The following is a 15334-nucleotide window of genomic DNA, read 5'->3' on the forward strand; positions in this document are numbered from 1 at the left end:
GAAGGTGTGGAGGGAGATGCATTCTGTGCCTGACCACGGTACCGTGTGATTGGACGGTGTGGAAGGAGATTCACTCTGTGTCTGATCCCGGGATTATGTGATGGGACGGTATGGAGGGAGATTCACTCTGTGTCTGACCCCGGGAGTGTGAGATTGGACGGTGTGGAGGGAGATTCACTCTGTTTGACCCCGGGAGTGTGTGATGGGATGGTGTGGAGGGAGATTCACTCTGTGTCTGACCCAGAAAGTTTGTGATGGGACGGAGATTCACTGTGTCTGAATATGGGTGTGTGTGATGGGACGGTGTGTAGGGAGGTTCACTTTGTGCCTGACCACGGGATCGTGTGATGGGACGGTGTGGAGTGAGATTCACTCTGTGTCTGACCCCGCGAATGTGTGAGGGGACCGTGTTTAGGGAGATTCACTCTGTGTCTGACCCAGAAAGTTTGTGATGGGACGGAGATTCACTCTGTGTTTGAACTTGGGTGTGTGTGATGGGATGGTGCGTAGGGAGATTCACTTTGTGCCTGACCACGGGATCGTGTGATGGGACGGTGTGGAGGGAGATTCACTCTGTGCCTGACCCCGGGATCTTGTGATGGGGCGGTGTGGAGGGAGATTCACTCTGTGCCTGACCACGGGATCGTGTGAAGGGACGGTATGGAGGGAGATTCACTCTGCCTGACCACGGGATTGTGTGATGGGACAGTGTACACGGAGATTCACTCTGTGCCTGACCACGGGATAGTTTGATGGGACGTGCTGGAATGAGATTCACGCTCTGTCAGTCCCCGGGAGTCTGTGATGGGACGTTGTGTAGGGAGATTCACTCTTTGTCTGACCCAGAAAGTGTGTGATGGGCCGGAGATTCACTCTGTGTCTGACCATGGGTGTGTGTGATGGGACGGTGTGGAGGGAGATTCATTCTGTGCCTGACCACGGGATCGTGTGATGGGACAGTATGGAGGGAGATTCACTCTGTGCCTGACCCCGGGAGTATGAGATTGGACGGTGTGGAGGGATATTCACTCTGTTTGACCCCGGGAGTGTGTGATGGGACGGTGTGGAGGGAGATTCACTGTGCCTGACCACGGGATTCTGTGATGGGACAGTGTGCACCGAGATTCACTCTGTGCCTGACCGCGGGATCGTTTGATGGGACGGTGTGGAAGGAGATTCACGCTCTGTCTGTCCCCGGGAGTCTGTGATGGGACGGTGTGTCGGGAGATTCACTCTTTGTCTGACCCAGAAAGTGTGTGATGGGCCGGAGATTCACTGAGTCTGACCCCGGAATTGTGTGATCGGACGGTGTGGAGGGAGAATCAGTCTGTGACTGACACCGGGATTGTGTGATCGGACGGTGTGGCGGGAGATTCACTCTGCGGCTGACCCCGGGATTGTGTGATCTCGACTTTGTGGAGGGAGATTCATTCTGTGCCTGACCACGTGGTCGTGTGAAGGGACGATGTGGAAGGAGATTCACGCTCTGTCTGTCCCCGGGAGTCTGTGATGGGACGGTGTGTAGGGAGAATCACTCTTTGTCTGACCCAAAAATGTGTGATGGGCCGGAGATTCACTCTGTGCCTGACCACGGGATCGTGTGATGGGACGGTGTGGAGGGAGATTCATTCTGTGCCTGACCACGGGATCGTGTGAAGGGACGGTGTGGAGGGAGATTCACTCTGTGCCTGACCACGGGATCGTGAGATGGGACGGTGTGTAGGGAGATTCACTCTGTGTCTGACCCCGGGATTGTGTGATCGGACGGTGTGGAGAGAGGTTCACTCTGTGTCTGACCCCGGGAGTGTGTGATGGGATGGTGTGGAGGGAGATTCACTCTGTGTCTGACCCCGGGATCTTGTGATGGGACGGTGTGGACGGAGATTCATTCTGTGCCTGACCACGGGATCTTGTGAAGGGACGGTATGGAGGGAGATTCACTCTGTGCCTGATCACGGGATTGTGTGATGGGACAGTGTGCACGGAGATTCACTCTGTGCCTGACCACGGGATTGTGTAATGGGACAGTGTGCACCGAGATTCACTCTGTGCCTGACCGCGGGATCGTTTGATGGGACGGTGTGGAAGGAGATTCACGCTCTGTCTGTCCCCGGGACACAGAGAGTGGTAGCTGTGTGGAACGAGCTCCAGTAGAAGTGGTTGAGGCAGGCTCGTTATTGACATTTAATGTAAAATTGGATAGGTACATGGACAGGAGTGGAATGGAGGGTTATGGGCAGAGTGCGGCACAGTGGGAATAAATGAGAGTAAGCGTTCGGCACGGACTGGAAGGGCCGCCGTGGCCTATTTCTCGTGCTGTAAATATTATATTATATGGTTATATGATAGACAGGATGTGATGGAGTGTTTTTTGAGAGAGCTCCTGAACGCCGTTTGCTGGGCTGAAGTCACTGCTATTTTTATTTTTGGTTGTCTGCATGCTGGCCCGGTCAGTGTAGCCACACGCTTTCAACCCTTCTCTCAAATACTGACAACCCCTAGCTTATGTTGCAATGGGTGAAGGGAGTCAAACCTCAAACCCCGCGCAGCGTGTGTTGGTTTCCTGTCGACTTCAATATCTAAATGTCACGTTTCTTTGACAAATGCTCCACAGTCTAAAATGGCAATCTGTTACTCTGCCGGCCTCTCGGTGGGAGGGGGCTCGGCTATTTCCGTGGATGTTGTGGGTTTGTCCCGGGGACGTGGTTTCCAGAGCACAGAGTTTCTGAATCAACTGCAGGTTGCGATAGGGGATGGGGTGTTGGTTCCAAATCTCTCGGACTGTAAAAGCAACATGTCCGCCCGTTTCCCCCTTCCTGTTCACTTTTCACCCCTCACTCCTCCCATTCTTCCATTCCTTTCTCTCTCCTTTCTTCTCTTCCTATGTCCCCTTCAACTTCCATATCTTTTCTCCCTCAATCGTCCCTTCCCTGCATCTCTCCTCCCTCTCTGTAGCTCTTTCTCTCCGCCCTCTATTCCTTCGCCCCTCCCTGTCCGGTTCTCTCTCTCTCTCCTCTCTCTTACTTTTGCTTTCCCCCGTTAGCTCGTTCTCTCTTTCCTCACTCTGTCCCGATGTTTCTGTCCAGTAATCCACCCACTCTCTGTTACCCATCTCTTTCTCTATTCTGTCCCACTTCTCGCCCTCCCCTTCTTTCATTCCGCTTCCCCTTTCTGTCACCCAGTATCCCATGCCTCTCTTTCCGCCAATCCCGAACCTTCCCCTCACTTTCCCTGTAACTCTCCAGTCACATTGCTCTCCACAGCCACCTTCCCCCGCTCCTCTGATCGCTTCAGAACACCCCCACTCACACCCTCAAAATCCCTCCTGCCCGGCGCTTACGCACCCTGCTCCTCGGCTCCTTCCTTTGTCAGCTTCACATCCGGTGTTTGTTTGTGTCGGTCTGATCCGCTTGTCAACTCGGGCTTCCTCTGACAACGGTTACTTCCTCCCCACACTGAGCTCAGAGATGCAGAGGATCCTCGACAGGATGGACGGCAGCGAGACTTACATGAATGTGCAGCTCGTAAAAACGGACTCCCGTTTTCCATCTGGAGGTGAGTGGGGCACAGAGAGAGGGAGGGAGCTTCAATCTCTGTCTCATTCGGGGAGTGTGTGATGGGACGATGTGGAGAGAGATTCACTCTGTGTCTGACCCCGGGAGTCTGGGATGGGACGGTGTGGAGGGAGATTCACTCTCTGTCTGACCCCGGGAGTGTGTGATGGGACGGTGTGGGAGGGAGATTCACTCTGTGTCTGACCCCGGGAGTGTGTGATGGGACGGTGTGGAGGGAGATTCACCTCTGTGTCTGACCCCGGGAGTCTGGGATGAGACGGTGTGGAGGGAGATTCACTCTGTGTCTGACCCCGGGAGTGTGTGATGGGACGGTGTGGAGGGAGATATACTCTGTGTCTGACCCCGGGAGTGTGTGATGGGACGGTGTGGAGGTAGATTTAATCTGTGTCTGACCCGCTCAAAAACCCTCCATCACCTGTCTATCATTTTCTCTCTCTAAGTCACTCATCTCCCCTCACTATCTCCCCTTTTCTCTCCCATGAACGCCTCTTATCCGCTTCAATTTCGCTTCTCTTTAGCTCTCTCCTTTCTTCTCCGCTCCGTCTCTCTCTCCTCTGCCTTTCTACCTCACTGCCCTCCTCACTAAGCCTTCTCTTTTTGTCTCCCCACACTCTCTACCTCACTTTCTCTCTCCCCAATCTCACCCGCTCAGTGAACCAGGCCTTCTGTACCGTTCCCGGGAAAGCCTCTGCCCACTGGACAGTGGGGATAAGTTACATCCTCCACAGTCAGTAACGGGGGGGTGACAGGAAATGGGGGGCTTTGCAAATGTGGACAAAGGTACTGGTTAACGGGGTAGTTGTGCTGGAGTGTGTGTGTGTGTGTGTGTGTGTGTGTGTGTGTGTGTGTGTGTGTGTGTGTGTGTGTGTGTGTGTGTGTGTGTGTGTGTGTGTGTGTGTGTGTGTGTGTGTGTGTGTGTGTGTGTGGAGAGAGAGAGAGAGCCTCATCACACACTCCTGGGGTCAGAGACATGGTCAAGCTCCCTCCACATCGTTCGTGTTATTTCTGCTCACTTATACCGGATATCGATCCATCGGTTCTCAGCTTCTCTACGTCTCTGTGTGTACAGGCCGGTCGTGTGATTTCACAACACTTCCTCCCAGTGACTGGAAAACTCACCACCCCTTCTCAGACCTCCATCTCCTCCCCCTCCCTCCTCAGTTCTATCTCGGGTCTCACAAACACTTACTGTCTCTGAGACAGACACACTTTTTGAGACTACAGGAACACTGAAGTGCTAGTGATTGGCGAGAGTGTAGAGAGGGAGTGAAGAGGAAGATTCGGTCTCTTTCTGAATCCGTTACCTGTGTTACCGGACTGTGTGTCGGCAGATTCACTCCGTGCCTGACGCCGGGAGTACGTGATCGGAGGATGCGAGGGAGCTTCTCTCTGTCCCTGGTCGAGTGTGTGATGGTATGGTGTGGAGGGTGCTGCACCTAAGATTGACCGGACAGTGCCGATGCGCTCTCCTCCCTCTCTCCTCTCTCTCTCTCCTCTCTCTCTCTCTCTCTCTCCTCTCTCTCTCTCTCTCTCTCTCTCTCTCTCTCTCCCTCTCTCTCTCTCTCTCTCTCTCATCTCTCCTCTCTCATCTCTCTCTCTCTCTCTCTCTCTCTCTCTCTCTCTCTCTCCACACACACACACACATACACTCTGCGAGAGGAGACAACTAGGACGCAGAAGGACCTCCCGCACCTCTACACATTTAGCCACTATACCCCTCCACCATTCCCAAAGCCCACATATCCTTTCACCTACCCCCTTACTTATAGTGGAGAATGCATCTAGCACCCACTGTCCAGTGGGCGGCACCTTTCGCATTTCAGTCGGAAGTGGGTAGAGAGACTGGGGAAACAAAAAGAGAAGGCTTAGTGAGGAGGAAACTGAGATAGAAAGGCAGAGGAGGGAGAGGGTGTGGAGGAAAAAAGGAGGAGAGCTGGAGAGAGTAGCGAAATTAATGCGGGCTAGAGGCATTCATGGGAGAGAAATAGGGAGATACTGAGGGGATATGGGGGACAAAGAGAGAAAATGAGAATCATGTGATGGAGGGTTTTTGAGAGGAACGCAGACAGAGAAATTGTAAATTTTAGAGCAAAAGTTTAAGGGTAACACGAGGGGAAATTTCTTTATTCAGACACTCGTAGCTGTGTGGAACGAGCTTCCAGTAGAAGTGGTAGAGGCAGGCTCTGTATTTTCATTTAAAGTAAAATTGGATAGATGTATGGACAGGAAAGGAAAGGAGGGTTATGGGCTGAGTGCGGGTCAGTGGGTCTAGGTGAGAGTAAGCGTTGGGCACGGACTAGAAGGGACAAGATGGCCCCTTTCCCTGCTGTAATTGTTACATTATATGGTTATATGACAGACAGGAGGTTATGGACGGTTTTTGCGAGAGCTCCTGAACTGCATGTACTGGGCTGACGTCACTGCTATTTTTATTTTTGGTGTCTGTATGACGGCCCAGTCAGTGTAGCCGCACGCTTTCAGTACTTCTCTCAAATACTAACAACCCTAGCTTATGTTCCAACGGGTGAAGGAAGTCAAACTTCAAACACCGCCCAGCGTGTGTTGGTTTCCTGTAAACTTCAATATCTAAATATCAGGTTTCTTTGATAAGTGCTACACGGTCTGAAAGGTCACTTGCTGCTCTGACGTCTGCTCGATGGGAGGGGGCTCGGTTACATCGGTGGGTGTTGGGGGTTTGTCCGAGGGCCATGGTTTCTAGAGAGAGGGTCTGAATCTACTAGAGGTTGGGGTCGGGAATGGGGGATTGGTTGCAAATCTCACGGAAAGTAAAGGCTCTGCATGAATAACAACATATCCGGCCGTCTTCCCTGTTCACTTGTCATCCGTCACTCTTCCCCTTTTTCCATTCCTTTCTCTCACTCTTCTTCACATCCTGGGTCCTTCCAACTTCCTTATACCTTTTCCCTCAATCGTCCCTTCCCTGCTGCTTTCCTCCCTCTCTGTGGCGCTTTCTCTCCTCCTCTCTTCCTTCGCCCCTCCCTGTCTCTCTCTCTCTCTCTCTCTCTCTCTCTCTTCTCTCTCTCTCTCTCTCTCTCTCTCTCTCTCTCTCTCTCTCTCGTACGTTTCCCAGTTACCTCGACCTCTCTTTCCTCACTCTGACCCCTAGTTTCTCTCCAAGTATCCACCCTCTCTGTGCTTACCCCTCTCTTTTCCATTATCTCCCACTTCTCGCCTCCCCTTCTTTCATTCCGCTTCCCCTTTCTGACCCCAGTATCCAACGCCTCTCTTTCCGCCAAGCCCGAACATTCCCCTCACTTTCCCTGTAACTCTCCACTCGCACTGCTCTCCACAGCCACCACCCACCCACCCCCCGCCGCTCACATCGCTCCAGACCACCCCTTCTCACACCCTCTATCTCCCTTCTGCCCGGCGCTTACGCACCCTGCTCTCGGCTCCTCCCTTTATCAGCTTTTCCATCCGGTGTTTGTTTGTGCGGTCTGAACCCCTTGTCAACACGGGCTTCCTCTGATAACGGTTACTTCCCCTCGCTGAGCTCAGAGACGCACAGGATCATCGACAGGATGGACGAGAGACAGGCTTACATGAATGTGCAGCTGGTAAAACCGGATTCACCGCCTCATCGGATGTGAGTGGGGCAGAGTGGGAGCGAGGGAGTTTCAATCTCTTTCTAACCCGGAGAGTCGTTAATGGGACTGTGTGGAGGGAGCTTCACTGTATGTCTGTGTGCCTACCCAGATAATTATATATGCCATCTCTAAGAATACTTTCCATTAATTTACCCACCACTGACTTCAAACTAACAGGCTTTTTTGACCAAACTCCTGATTCGGTCCTCGAAGCCCCCACCTTCCTGTGGGTGCACTACACTCGGTCCAGTGTCCACTGGTGTGTCTGAGACTGTCTGACGGGGTATCAGCCACCCATCAACTCAAAATGACCATGTCCATCAAATCAGGCAACTCATGCTGTCTCCTTAGGAATGTTAAGGAAAAAAGTGACGTCCTCGTAGCGAAAGGTAAACAGTCCAGGAGAAACCATAATACATAAATCAAATGTGCGTCTCTCTCTCTTAACTGTAGCAGATGTCCCTGACTGTGCTTCATCTCTCTCTCTCTCTCTCTCTCTCTCTCTCTCTCTCTCTCTCTCTCTCTCTCTCTCTCTCTCTCTCTCTCTCTCTCTCTCTCTCTCTCTCCTCTCTCTCTCTCTCTCTCTCTCTCTCTCATTAGCAGCATAGCGATAGCAATAGTTCATAGTTCTCAAAGGGCGGGGGGGGGGGGGGAGGGTGGTTAACTCTACACCCCATTTTCATCAGGTCTGTTCAGCACTCACAATAAGTCAAACCTCAAACACCGCGCAGCGTGTGTTGATTTCCTGGAAACTTCAACATCTAAATGTCAGGTTTCTTTGAAATGTACTACACAGTCTAATAATGGCAATATGTTGTTTTGACGTCTTCCCGGAGGGTGGGGGCTCGCTTACTTCGGTGGGTGTTGCGTGTTATCCCGGGGCCGTGGTTTCCAGAGCACAGAGGTCTGAATCCCCGGCGATAAGCAGAGCAACGGGAGCGCTGACGCTCAAACCAGGAATCAGCTGGAGGTTTGGGTGGGGGAGGGGTATTCGGTGCAAATCTGTCTGACAATAAAGGCTCTGAATCAGTGACAATATATCCCTCCGTCTTTCTCTCTCTGTTCACTCATCATCCCTCACTCTTTCCCCACTTCCATTCCTTTCTCATTCCCTTCTTCTCTTCCAATGTCCCTCCAACTTCATGTTCCATCTCTCTCAGTCTCCCCTTCTCTGCATCTCCCCTCCCTCTCTTCCTTCGCCCCTCCCTGTCCGGTTTTCGCTCTCTCTTTCTCCTGTTTCTTCTGTTAGCTTGCCCTATCTTTTCTCACTCTCTCTCCTAATTTCTCAGCAGGCATCCACCCCCCCCCCATATTTCGAACTCTCTCTCTCTCCCCACATCCCCCCTTTCTGACCTAAGTACACCACGTTTCTCTTTCGCCAAGCCCTCTCCTTCCCCTCAATCTCACATCCCCCTTTCTCTCCACTCTCACTACCCTTCCTCCAGCCTCTGTCATCGGTCCAGACCAATCCTCTCACACCCTCAATCTCCCTCTTCCCCTGCACTTCCTCCCCCGGCTCTCGGCTCCTCTCTTTATCAGCTGCTCATCTGGTGTTTGTTGTCTCACTGAGCTCAGAGACGCAGAGGATCCTCGACAGGATGGACGACAGCGAGACTAACATGAATGTGCAGATCGTAAAACCCGGACTCACAGTTTCCATCGGATGGTGAGTGGGGCACAGACAGAGGGAGGGAGTTTCAATCTCTTTCTAACTCTGGGAGTGGGTAATGGGATTGTGTAGAGGGAGCTTCACCCTGTGTCTGATCTCGGGAGTGGGTAATGGGACGTTGGTGTGGAGCTCCACTCTGTGTCTGACCCCGGGAATGTGTGATGGAACAGTGTGGAGGGCGATTCATTCTGTGTCTGACCCCCGGGAGTGTGTGATGGGACAGTGTTAAGGGCGATTCCACTCTGTGTCTGACCCCCGGGAGTGTGTGATGGGACGGTGTGGAGGGAAAGCTGTTGGAAAACATTGTTAGAGATAGGACTTATGGGTATTTAGAGAATCATGGTCTGATCCGGGACAGTCAGCATGGCTTTGTGAAGGGCACATCGTGTCTTACAAGCCCGATCGCGTTCTTTGAGAGGTTAGTGCAGTGGATGAGATCTACATGGATTTTAGTAAGGTTTTTGATAAGGTTCCACACGGTCGGCTTATTCAGAAAGTCAGAAAGCATGAGATCCAGGGAAGATTGGGCTGGTTTGCAGAAAGTATTGTGTTCTGGTGGAGGGATCAGACTAGTGGTGCTCGTACCGCTGATTTTCGTTATTTTATTAACGACATGGATGTGGGGGGTAGAGGGTAGTTTGGCAAGTTTGCAGACGACACAACGGTTGGTGCTGTTGTGCCTAGTGTGGAGGATTTCGAAGATTGCAGAGAGACATTGATAAGATGCAGAAGTGGCAGATGGAGTTCAACCCCGAGCAGTGTGAGGTGGACTCTACTTTGAAAGGACAAATTCTAAGGTGGAGTACAAAGTAAATAGCAGGATATTTGGAAGTGTGGAGGAGCAGACGGAACTGGGGTACATGTCCACAGATCACTGAAATTTTCCTCACAGGTAGGCAGGGTAGTTAAGAAAGGTTATGAAGTGCTAGTTTTCATAAGTCTCAGGACAGAATTTAAGAATTGCGGATAAATGATGCAGCTCTGTAAAACTCTGATTAGGCCACACTTGGAGTATTGTGTCCATTTCCGGTCGCCTCACTATAGGAAGTATGTGAAAGCATTGGAAAGAGTAGAGTGGAGATTTACCAGGATGCTGCCTGGTTAGAGAGTATGAATTATGAGCAGAGATTAAGGAAACTAGGGCTTAACTCTTCGGGGCGAAGAGGATCAAGGAGACATGATAGAGGTGTACAAGATATTAAGAGGAGTAGACAGAGTGGACAGCCAGCGCCTCTTCCCCAGGGCACCACTGCCCAGTACAAGATTAAATGACTTTAGGCAAAGGGGTGGGAAGTCCAAGGGGGATATTAGAGGATTTTTTTTTTAATCAGCGTATGGTTGGTGCTTGGAATTACTCTGCCTGAGTCAGTGGTGGAATTTACAGGATGCAAGATTTATTACAGCCATTGTACACCACAGTTCCCGTACGTTACCCTACCATACAGGAGCAGCAGCTTGACGCACGTGGCGCGGGTGTGGCCGTCCCGGAGGCTGCGAATCTCCGGACTTCCCACATCTGACACGCAGTACAGAATACCGGCCTCACAGACATACTTCCTGTTCTATTAATCACAGGTCGCTTATTTCGCCTGGATTCGTTATCGCCGATGCCCGAATGAACCAAAGCCCTACCACTCTGTCTCAGATCGCTCCTTTGACAACCGCCCCCATTGGCGAACGCTCCGCTGGTCAGCAAGTCCCTTATCCCCCTTTACGCCTGAACTTGACCTGCTATGCAACTCACAATTACTCCGGTTATATCCACTGACAGTTCACTTACAATGGACTAACGCTCTCGAAGACCCCCTTTTAAATAACCGCCGCACACCTATGTGAAATCGCACTTCGTAAAGTTTGCTGATGCCGCCGGTGGGGCAATGTACTTTCTCTACCTGTCTCTCCTCCTTTTACTTCTCTCTCTTTCTCAGTCTCGAGCCCTAATCGCTGGAGCCCGAATGTACCAAAGCCCAACCACTCTGTCTCTGATCACTCCTTTGATAACTGCTCCTGTGAGGAACGCTCCTCTAGGCAGAGTCTCCCTTTTGTGCCGGAACCTTCCCTACCACCCAACTCACGTACAACGGATTTTCGCTCTCGAAGCCCCCTTTTTTAAATACCCGCAGCAGACCTGCGAGAACTCTAACTTCATAAAGCTCTGTCGACACCACCGATAAGCAACGCACATTCTCTACTGGACTCTCCATCTTTTGTTTCTTTTCTTTCTCATTCTCTCTCAGACGGTCTGAACTCCACCTACTCAGTGCTGAACCTTCCGAAAGACAAACATCTCATGGAAGAGTCTGAAGATCCTCCCATTGCCTCGGGACCCGCGGAAATGCGAGTGGCTGCACAGGCAGGTCAGAGTTCACAATAATGACATCACTCTAAAGGGGTCACGTCTTCCACGCACAATTGTTGAAGTTCTAATTCATCTGCTTCGACCACCTTCCTCTGGCAGCTCGTCCACAGACAGACAACTCCCTGGGTAAAAAAAAAAAAGTTGTCTCTCCTTGTTCCCAGTTACAGTAGCTACTACTATCACATTATGCCTGAGAGCTTTGGTCCTGCATTCTACAAGCCTAGAGAATAATGACTATGTGCAGTCACCTTGTCTGGTCCCCGTGTGGTTTTTTTTGCAACCCGGTAGGGTCACCTTTTGCACTCCGAAGTATAATGTCCCAAAGTTTCTAACTTATCTCCATAACCCAGTACCAACAATATCCTCGTAAATCTCTCCACTTTCAGGGAACCGTGTACTTGTACCCCTGGTACACTCTGTTCCACAGCACCCACAACGGTGCCCTGTCTATTGTGACTCCACTTTCAGGAACCGTGTCCCTGTACCGCTGGGGTCCATCTGTTATACAACACTCCCCAGGGTCCCCGTCTACCTGTGACTCCACTTTCAGGGAACAGTGTCCCTGTACCGCTGGGTCCATCTGTTATACAACACTCCCCAGGGTCCCTGTCAACGTGTGACTCCAGTTTCGAATAACCGTGTCCATGGCCCCTGGGTCCCTCTAGTCTACAACACTGCCCAGGGTCCCTGTCTACCTTTGACTCCACTTTCAGGGTACAGTGTCCCTGTACCTCTGTGTTCATTTGTTATTCAGCACTCCCCAGGGTCCTTGTCTACCTCTGACTCCGATTCAGAGAACCGTTTCCATGTACCCCTGGGTTCCTCTCGTCTACAAAACTCCCCAGGGTCCCTGTCCACCTATGACTCCACTTTTAGGGAACAATTTACCTCTAGCCCTGAGTCACTATGTTCTAAAACGTTCCCAAGTTTAGTCCCGCTCACCGTGTAAGTTCTACCCTGTTGCTTGCATTCCTGAAATGCAATAGCTCAAACTTAATTGCAATGTGCTCCTGTTCGGCGCACTTCTCCGGCTAATCGATCTCCATCTCTAAGAGAAACTGCCTTCACTGTTTACCAGCCCACCGAAGTTAGCATTTTTTTTCATGCTTAACCGCATCTTAAATATTCTGCTATAAATGGTCGGTATAGTTGACAAAACCTCTGGTCCTACCACCGACCCCAATGGTGATCACCGGTCCTGACGGGCTACCGGTCTGAGAAACAAATGCAGCACTAAACCTTGACTCTTATCGCCGAGAGAACAGTATATCTTTACTTGGTGTTTTTTAGAGGCCGCTCAATCGTAAACAGGATTATCGAGGAGCAGATACGGTAACAGATCGTGGAAAGTTGTAATAATTACAGAGTTTAAGTGACAGGAGATTTTAATTTCCCAATACAGATTGGCATATCCCTAGAGCAAAGGGTTTAGATGGGGTATAGGTTGTTAGGTGTGTTCAGGAAGGTTTCTTGTCACAACATGGATATAAGTCTAGAAGAGCAGAGGCTGTACTTGATCTGGTATTGGGAATTGAACCAGTTCAGGTTTCGGATCTCTACGTGGGAGAACATTTTGGAGGTAATGATCATAATTCTATCTCCTTTAAAATAGCACGGAGAGGGATAGAAACAGGCAAATTACAAAACATTTTAATTGGTGTAAGGGGTATTATGAGGCTCTCAGGGAGGAAATTGGAAGCTTAAATTGGAAACAGATGTTCTCAGATAAAGGTACGCAAGATATGTGGAGATTGTTCAGGAGATACCTGTGTGGAGTTCTGCATAGGTCCGTTCCAGGTAGACGAGGATGTTATGGTAGGGTCCAGGAAAGGTGGAGTACAACGGCTGTAATAAATCTAGTCAAGAAGAAAATAAAAGTTTACAAAAGTTTCAGAGAGCTATGTAATGTTAGAGATCTAGAGGATTATAAGGCTAATAGGAAGGAGCTGAAATATTACCTCTCAGCTCCTAAATTCAATTCCACTGTTGATGAAGGCCAATACACCGTATGCCTTCTTAACCACAAAGTCAAATAGCGCAGATGCTTTGAGCGTCGTTAGGACTCGGGACCCAAAGATACCTCTGTTCCTCCACAAAGCCAACAGTCTTACCATTAATACTCTCTTCTGTCATCATATCTGACTTACCAAAATGAACCACTTCAAATTTATCTGGGTTGAACTCCAATTGCCACTTCTCTACCCAGTTTGCATCCTATTAATGTCCTGCGTTAACCACTGACAGCCTTCTACAGTATCCACAACCCCTCCAACCTTCGTGTTACCAGCAAACTTACCTCCACTTCCTCATCCATTTCAGTGCGTCATCTTTCTTTTAACAACATGTTCAAGCTTTTCAGTCCGCTGCAAGCCATCCCGTAAATCGCCAAGTTCCTTTCCCATAGTGAATATTGAATTAAATTTTCATTAAGTACCTCTGCTATTTAGTTCCGGATCCAGGCACTCTTTCCCACGATCACACTTGATAGGCCTAGTCTTTCACAACGTGTCCTCGTGTCTTCAGATACCTGCAGAATCCTTATGATTTTCCCTAATCCTGCCCACCAAGGTATTCTCAGGACCACTTCTGGTTCCCCTAATTTTCATCACAATCTCCTTCTCATTAGCCTTTTAAGTTTCTAATTTCTAACATTTACCTACCTCACTGAGCCAGTTGGAAGGAACTCTTTTTTTGTTGATTAGAATTATTGCAGCCTCTGTACACACGGTTCGTGTACCGTCCCCTACCCGACAGCAGCTGCAGCTCCACGGCACCTGGTTCGGATGTGGCCGACCGAGTGGCAGGGAGTCTCCCGGACTTCCCACATCTGACACCCAGTAGAGAACGCCGGCCTCGCAGACATACTTCCTGTTCTATTCCTCACAGGTAGCTCACCTCGCCTCGACTCGTTATCCGCCGAAGCCCGAATGTACCAAAGCCCTGCCGCTCTGTCTCAGATCTCTCCTTTGATAACCGCTCCTGTGAGGAACGCTCCTCTAGGCTGTGTCTCCCTTTTGTGCCGGAACCTTTCCTACTACCCAACTCAAGTACAAAGGATTTACCCTCTCGAAGCCCCCTTTTTTAAATACCCGCAGCATACCTGCGAGAACTCCAACTTCGTAAAGCTCTGTCGACACCGCCGATAGGCAACGCACATTCTCTACTGAACTCTCCATCTTTTGTTTCTATCTTTCTCATTCCCTCTCAGACGGTCTGAACTCCACCTACTCAGTGCTGAACCTTCGAAAGACGAACGTCTCATGGAAGAGTCTGAAGATCCTTCCATTGCCTCGGGACCCACAGAAACGTCAGTGATTGCACAGGCAGGCCAGAGTTCACAATAATGACATCACTCTGAAGGGGTCACGTGTTTTACGCACAAGTGTTCAAGTTCTAATGCATCTGCATCGGCCACTTCCTCTGGCGGCTCGTTTCACAGACGGTCTACCGTCAGGGGTAAAAACAAAAGTTGTCACTCTTGTCCCAGTTACATCACCTACTGCTATCACCTCATCCCTGAGCGCTTTGGTCCTTGAATCTTCAAGCCTAGAGAAAAATGACTCTGTGCATTCAACTTGTCTGTGCCCCGTGCGGTTTTATGCAACCCTGTAATGTCACCTCTGCTCTCCGAGGTCTAATGTCCCAAAGTTCCTGACTTTGGCACAAGGCAATATCCTCGTAAATCTCCTCCACTTTCAGGGAACCGTGGACCTGTAACTCTGGTACACTCTGCTCTACAGCACTCTCAACGGTCCCTGTCTAACTTTGACTCCACTTTCAGGGCACCGTGTCCCTGTATCGCTGTGTCCATTTGTTATACAACACTCCACAGGGTCATTGTCCTACCTGTGACTCCACTTTCAGAGAACCGTATCCATGTACCCCTGGGTCCCTCTAGTCTACAACAATGCCCAGGTCCTTGTCTACCTGCAACTCCACTTCCAGGGATAGTTTACCTTTAGCCCTGAGTCCCTACGTTCTATAACGGTCCCAAGTTTCGTCCCGTTCACCGTGTAAGTTCTACCCTCTCGTTTGTCTTCCTGAAATGCAATAGCTCAAACTAATTTGCAATGTGCTCCTGGTCGGCGCACTTCTCCGGCTAATCGAGCTCCCACTCTAGAGA

At 50.4% G+C, this 15334-nt stretch overlaps 1 long non-coding RNA gene across 1 annotated transcript; it reads left to right on the plus strand.

Annotated features, from left to right (window-relative positions):
- Nucleotides 1–3034: 3034 nt before the first annotated feature.
- On the plus strand, nucleotides 3035–11288 carry LOC140720111 (uncharacterized). The gene is made up of 3 exons (XR_012097105.1): nucleotides 3035–3555; nucleotides 8759–8849; nucleotides 11090–11288. It is a non-coding gene; the product is annotated as an uncharacterized lncRNA (long non-coding RNA).
- Nucleotides 11289–15334: the final 4046 nt, after the last annotated feature.

Source organism: Hemitrygon akajei, unplaced genomic scaffold (assembly GCF_048418815.1).
Source record: "Hemitrygon akajei unplaced genomic scaffold, sHemAka1.3 Scf000036, whole genome shotgun sequence".
NCBI classification, from domain to species: Eukaryota; Metazoa; Chordata; class Chondrichthyes; order Myliobatiformes; family Dasyatidae; genus Hemitrygon; species Hemitrygon akajei.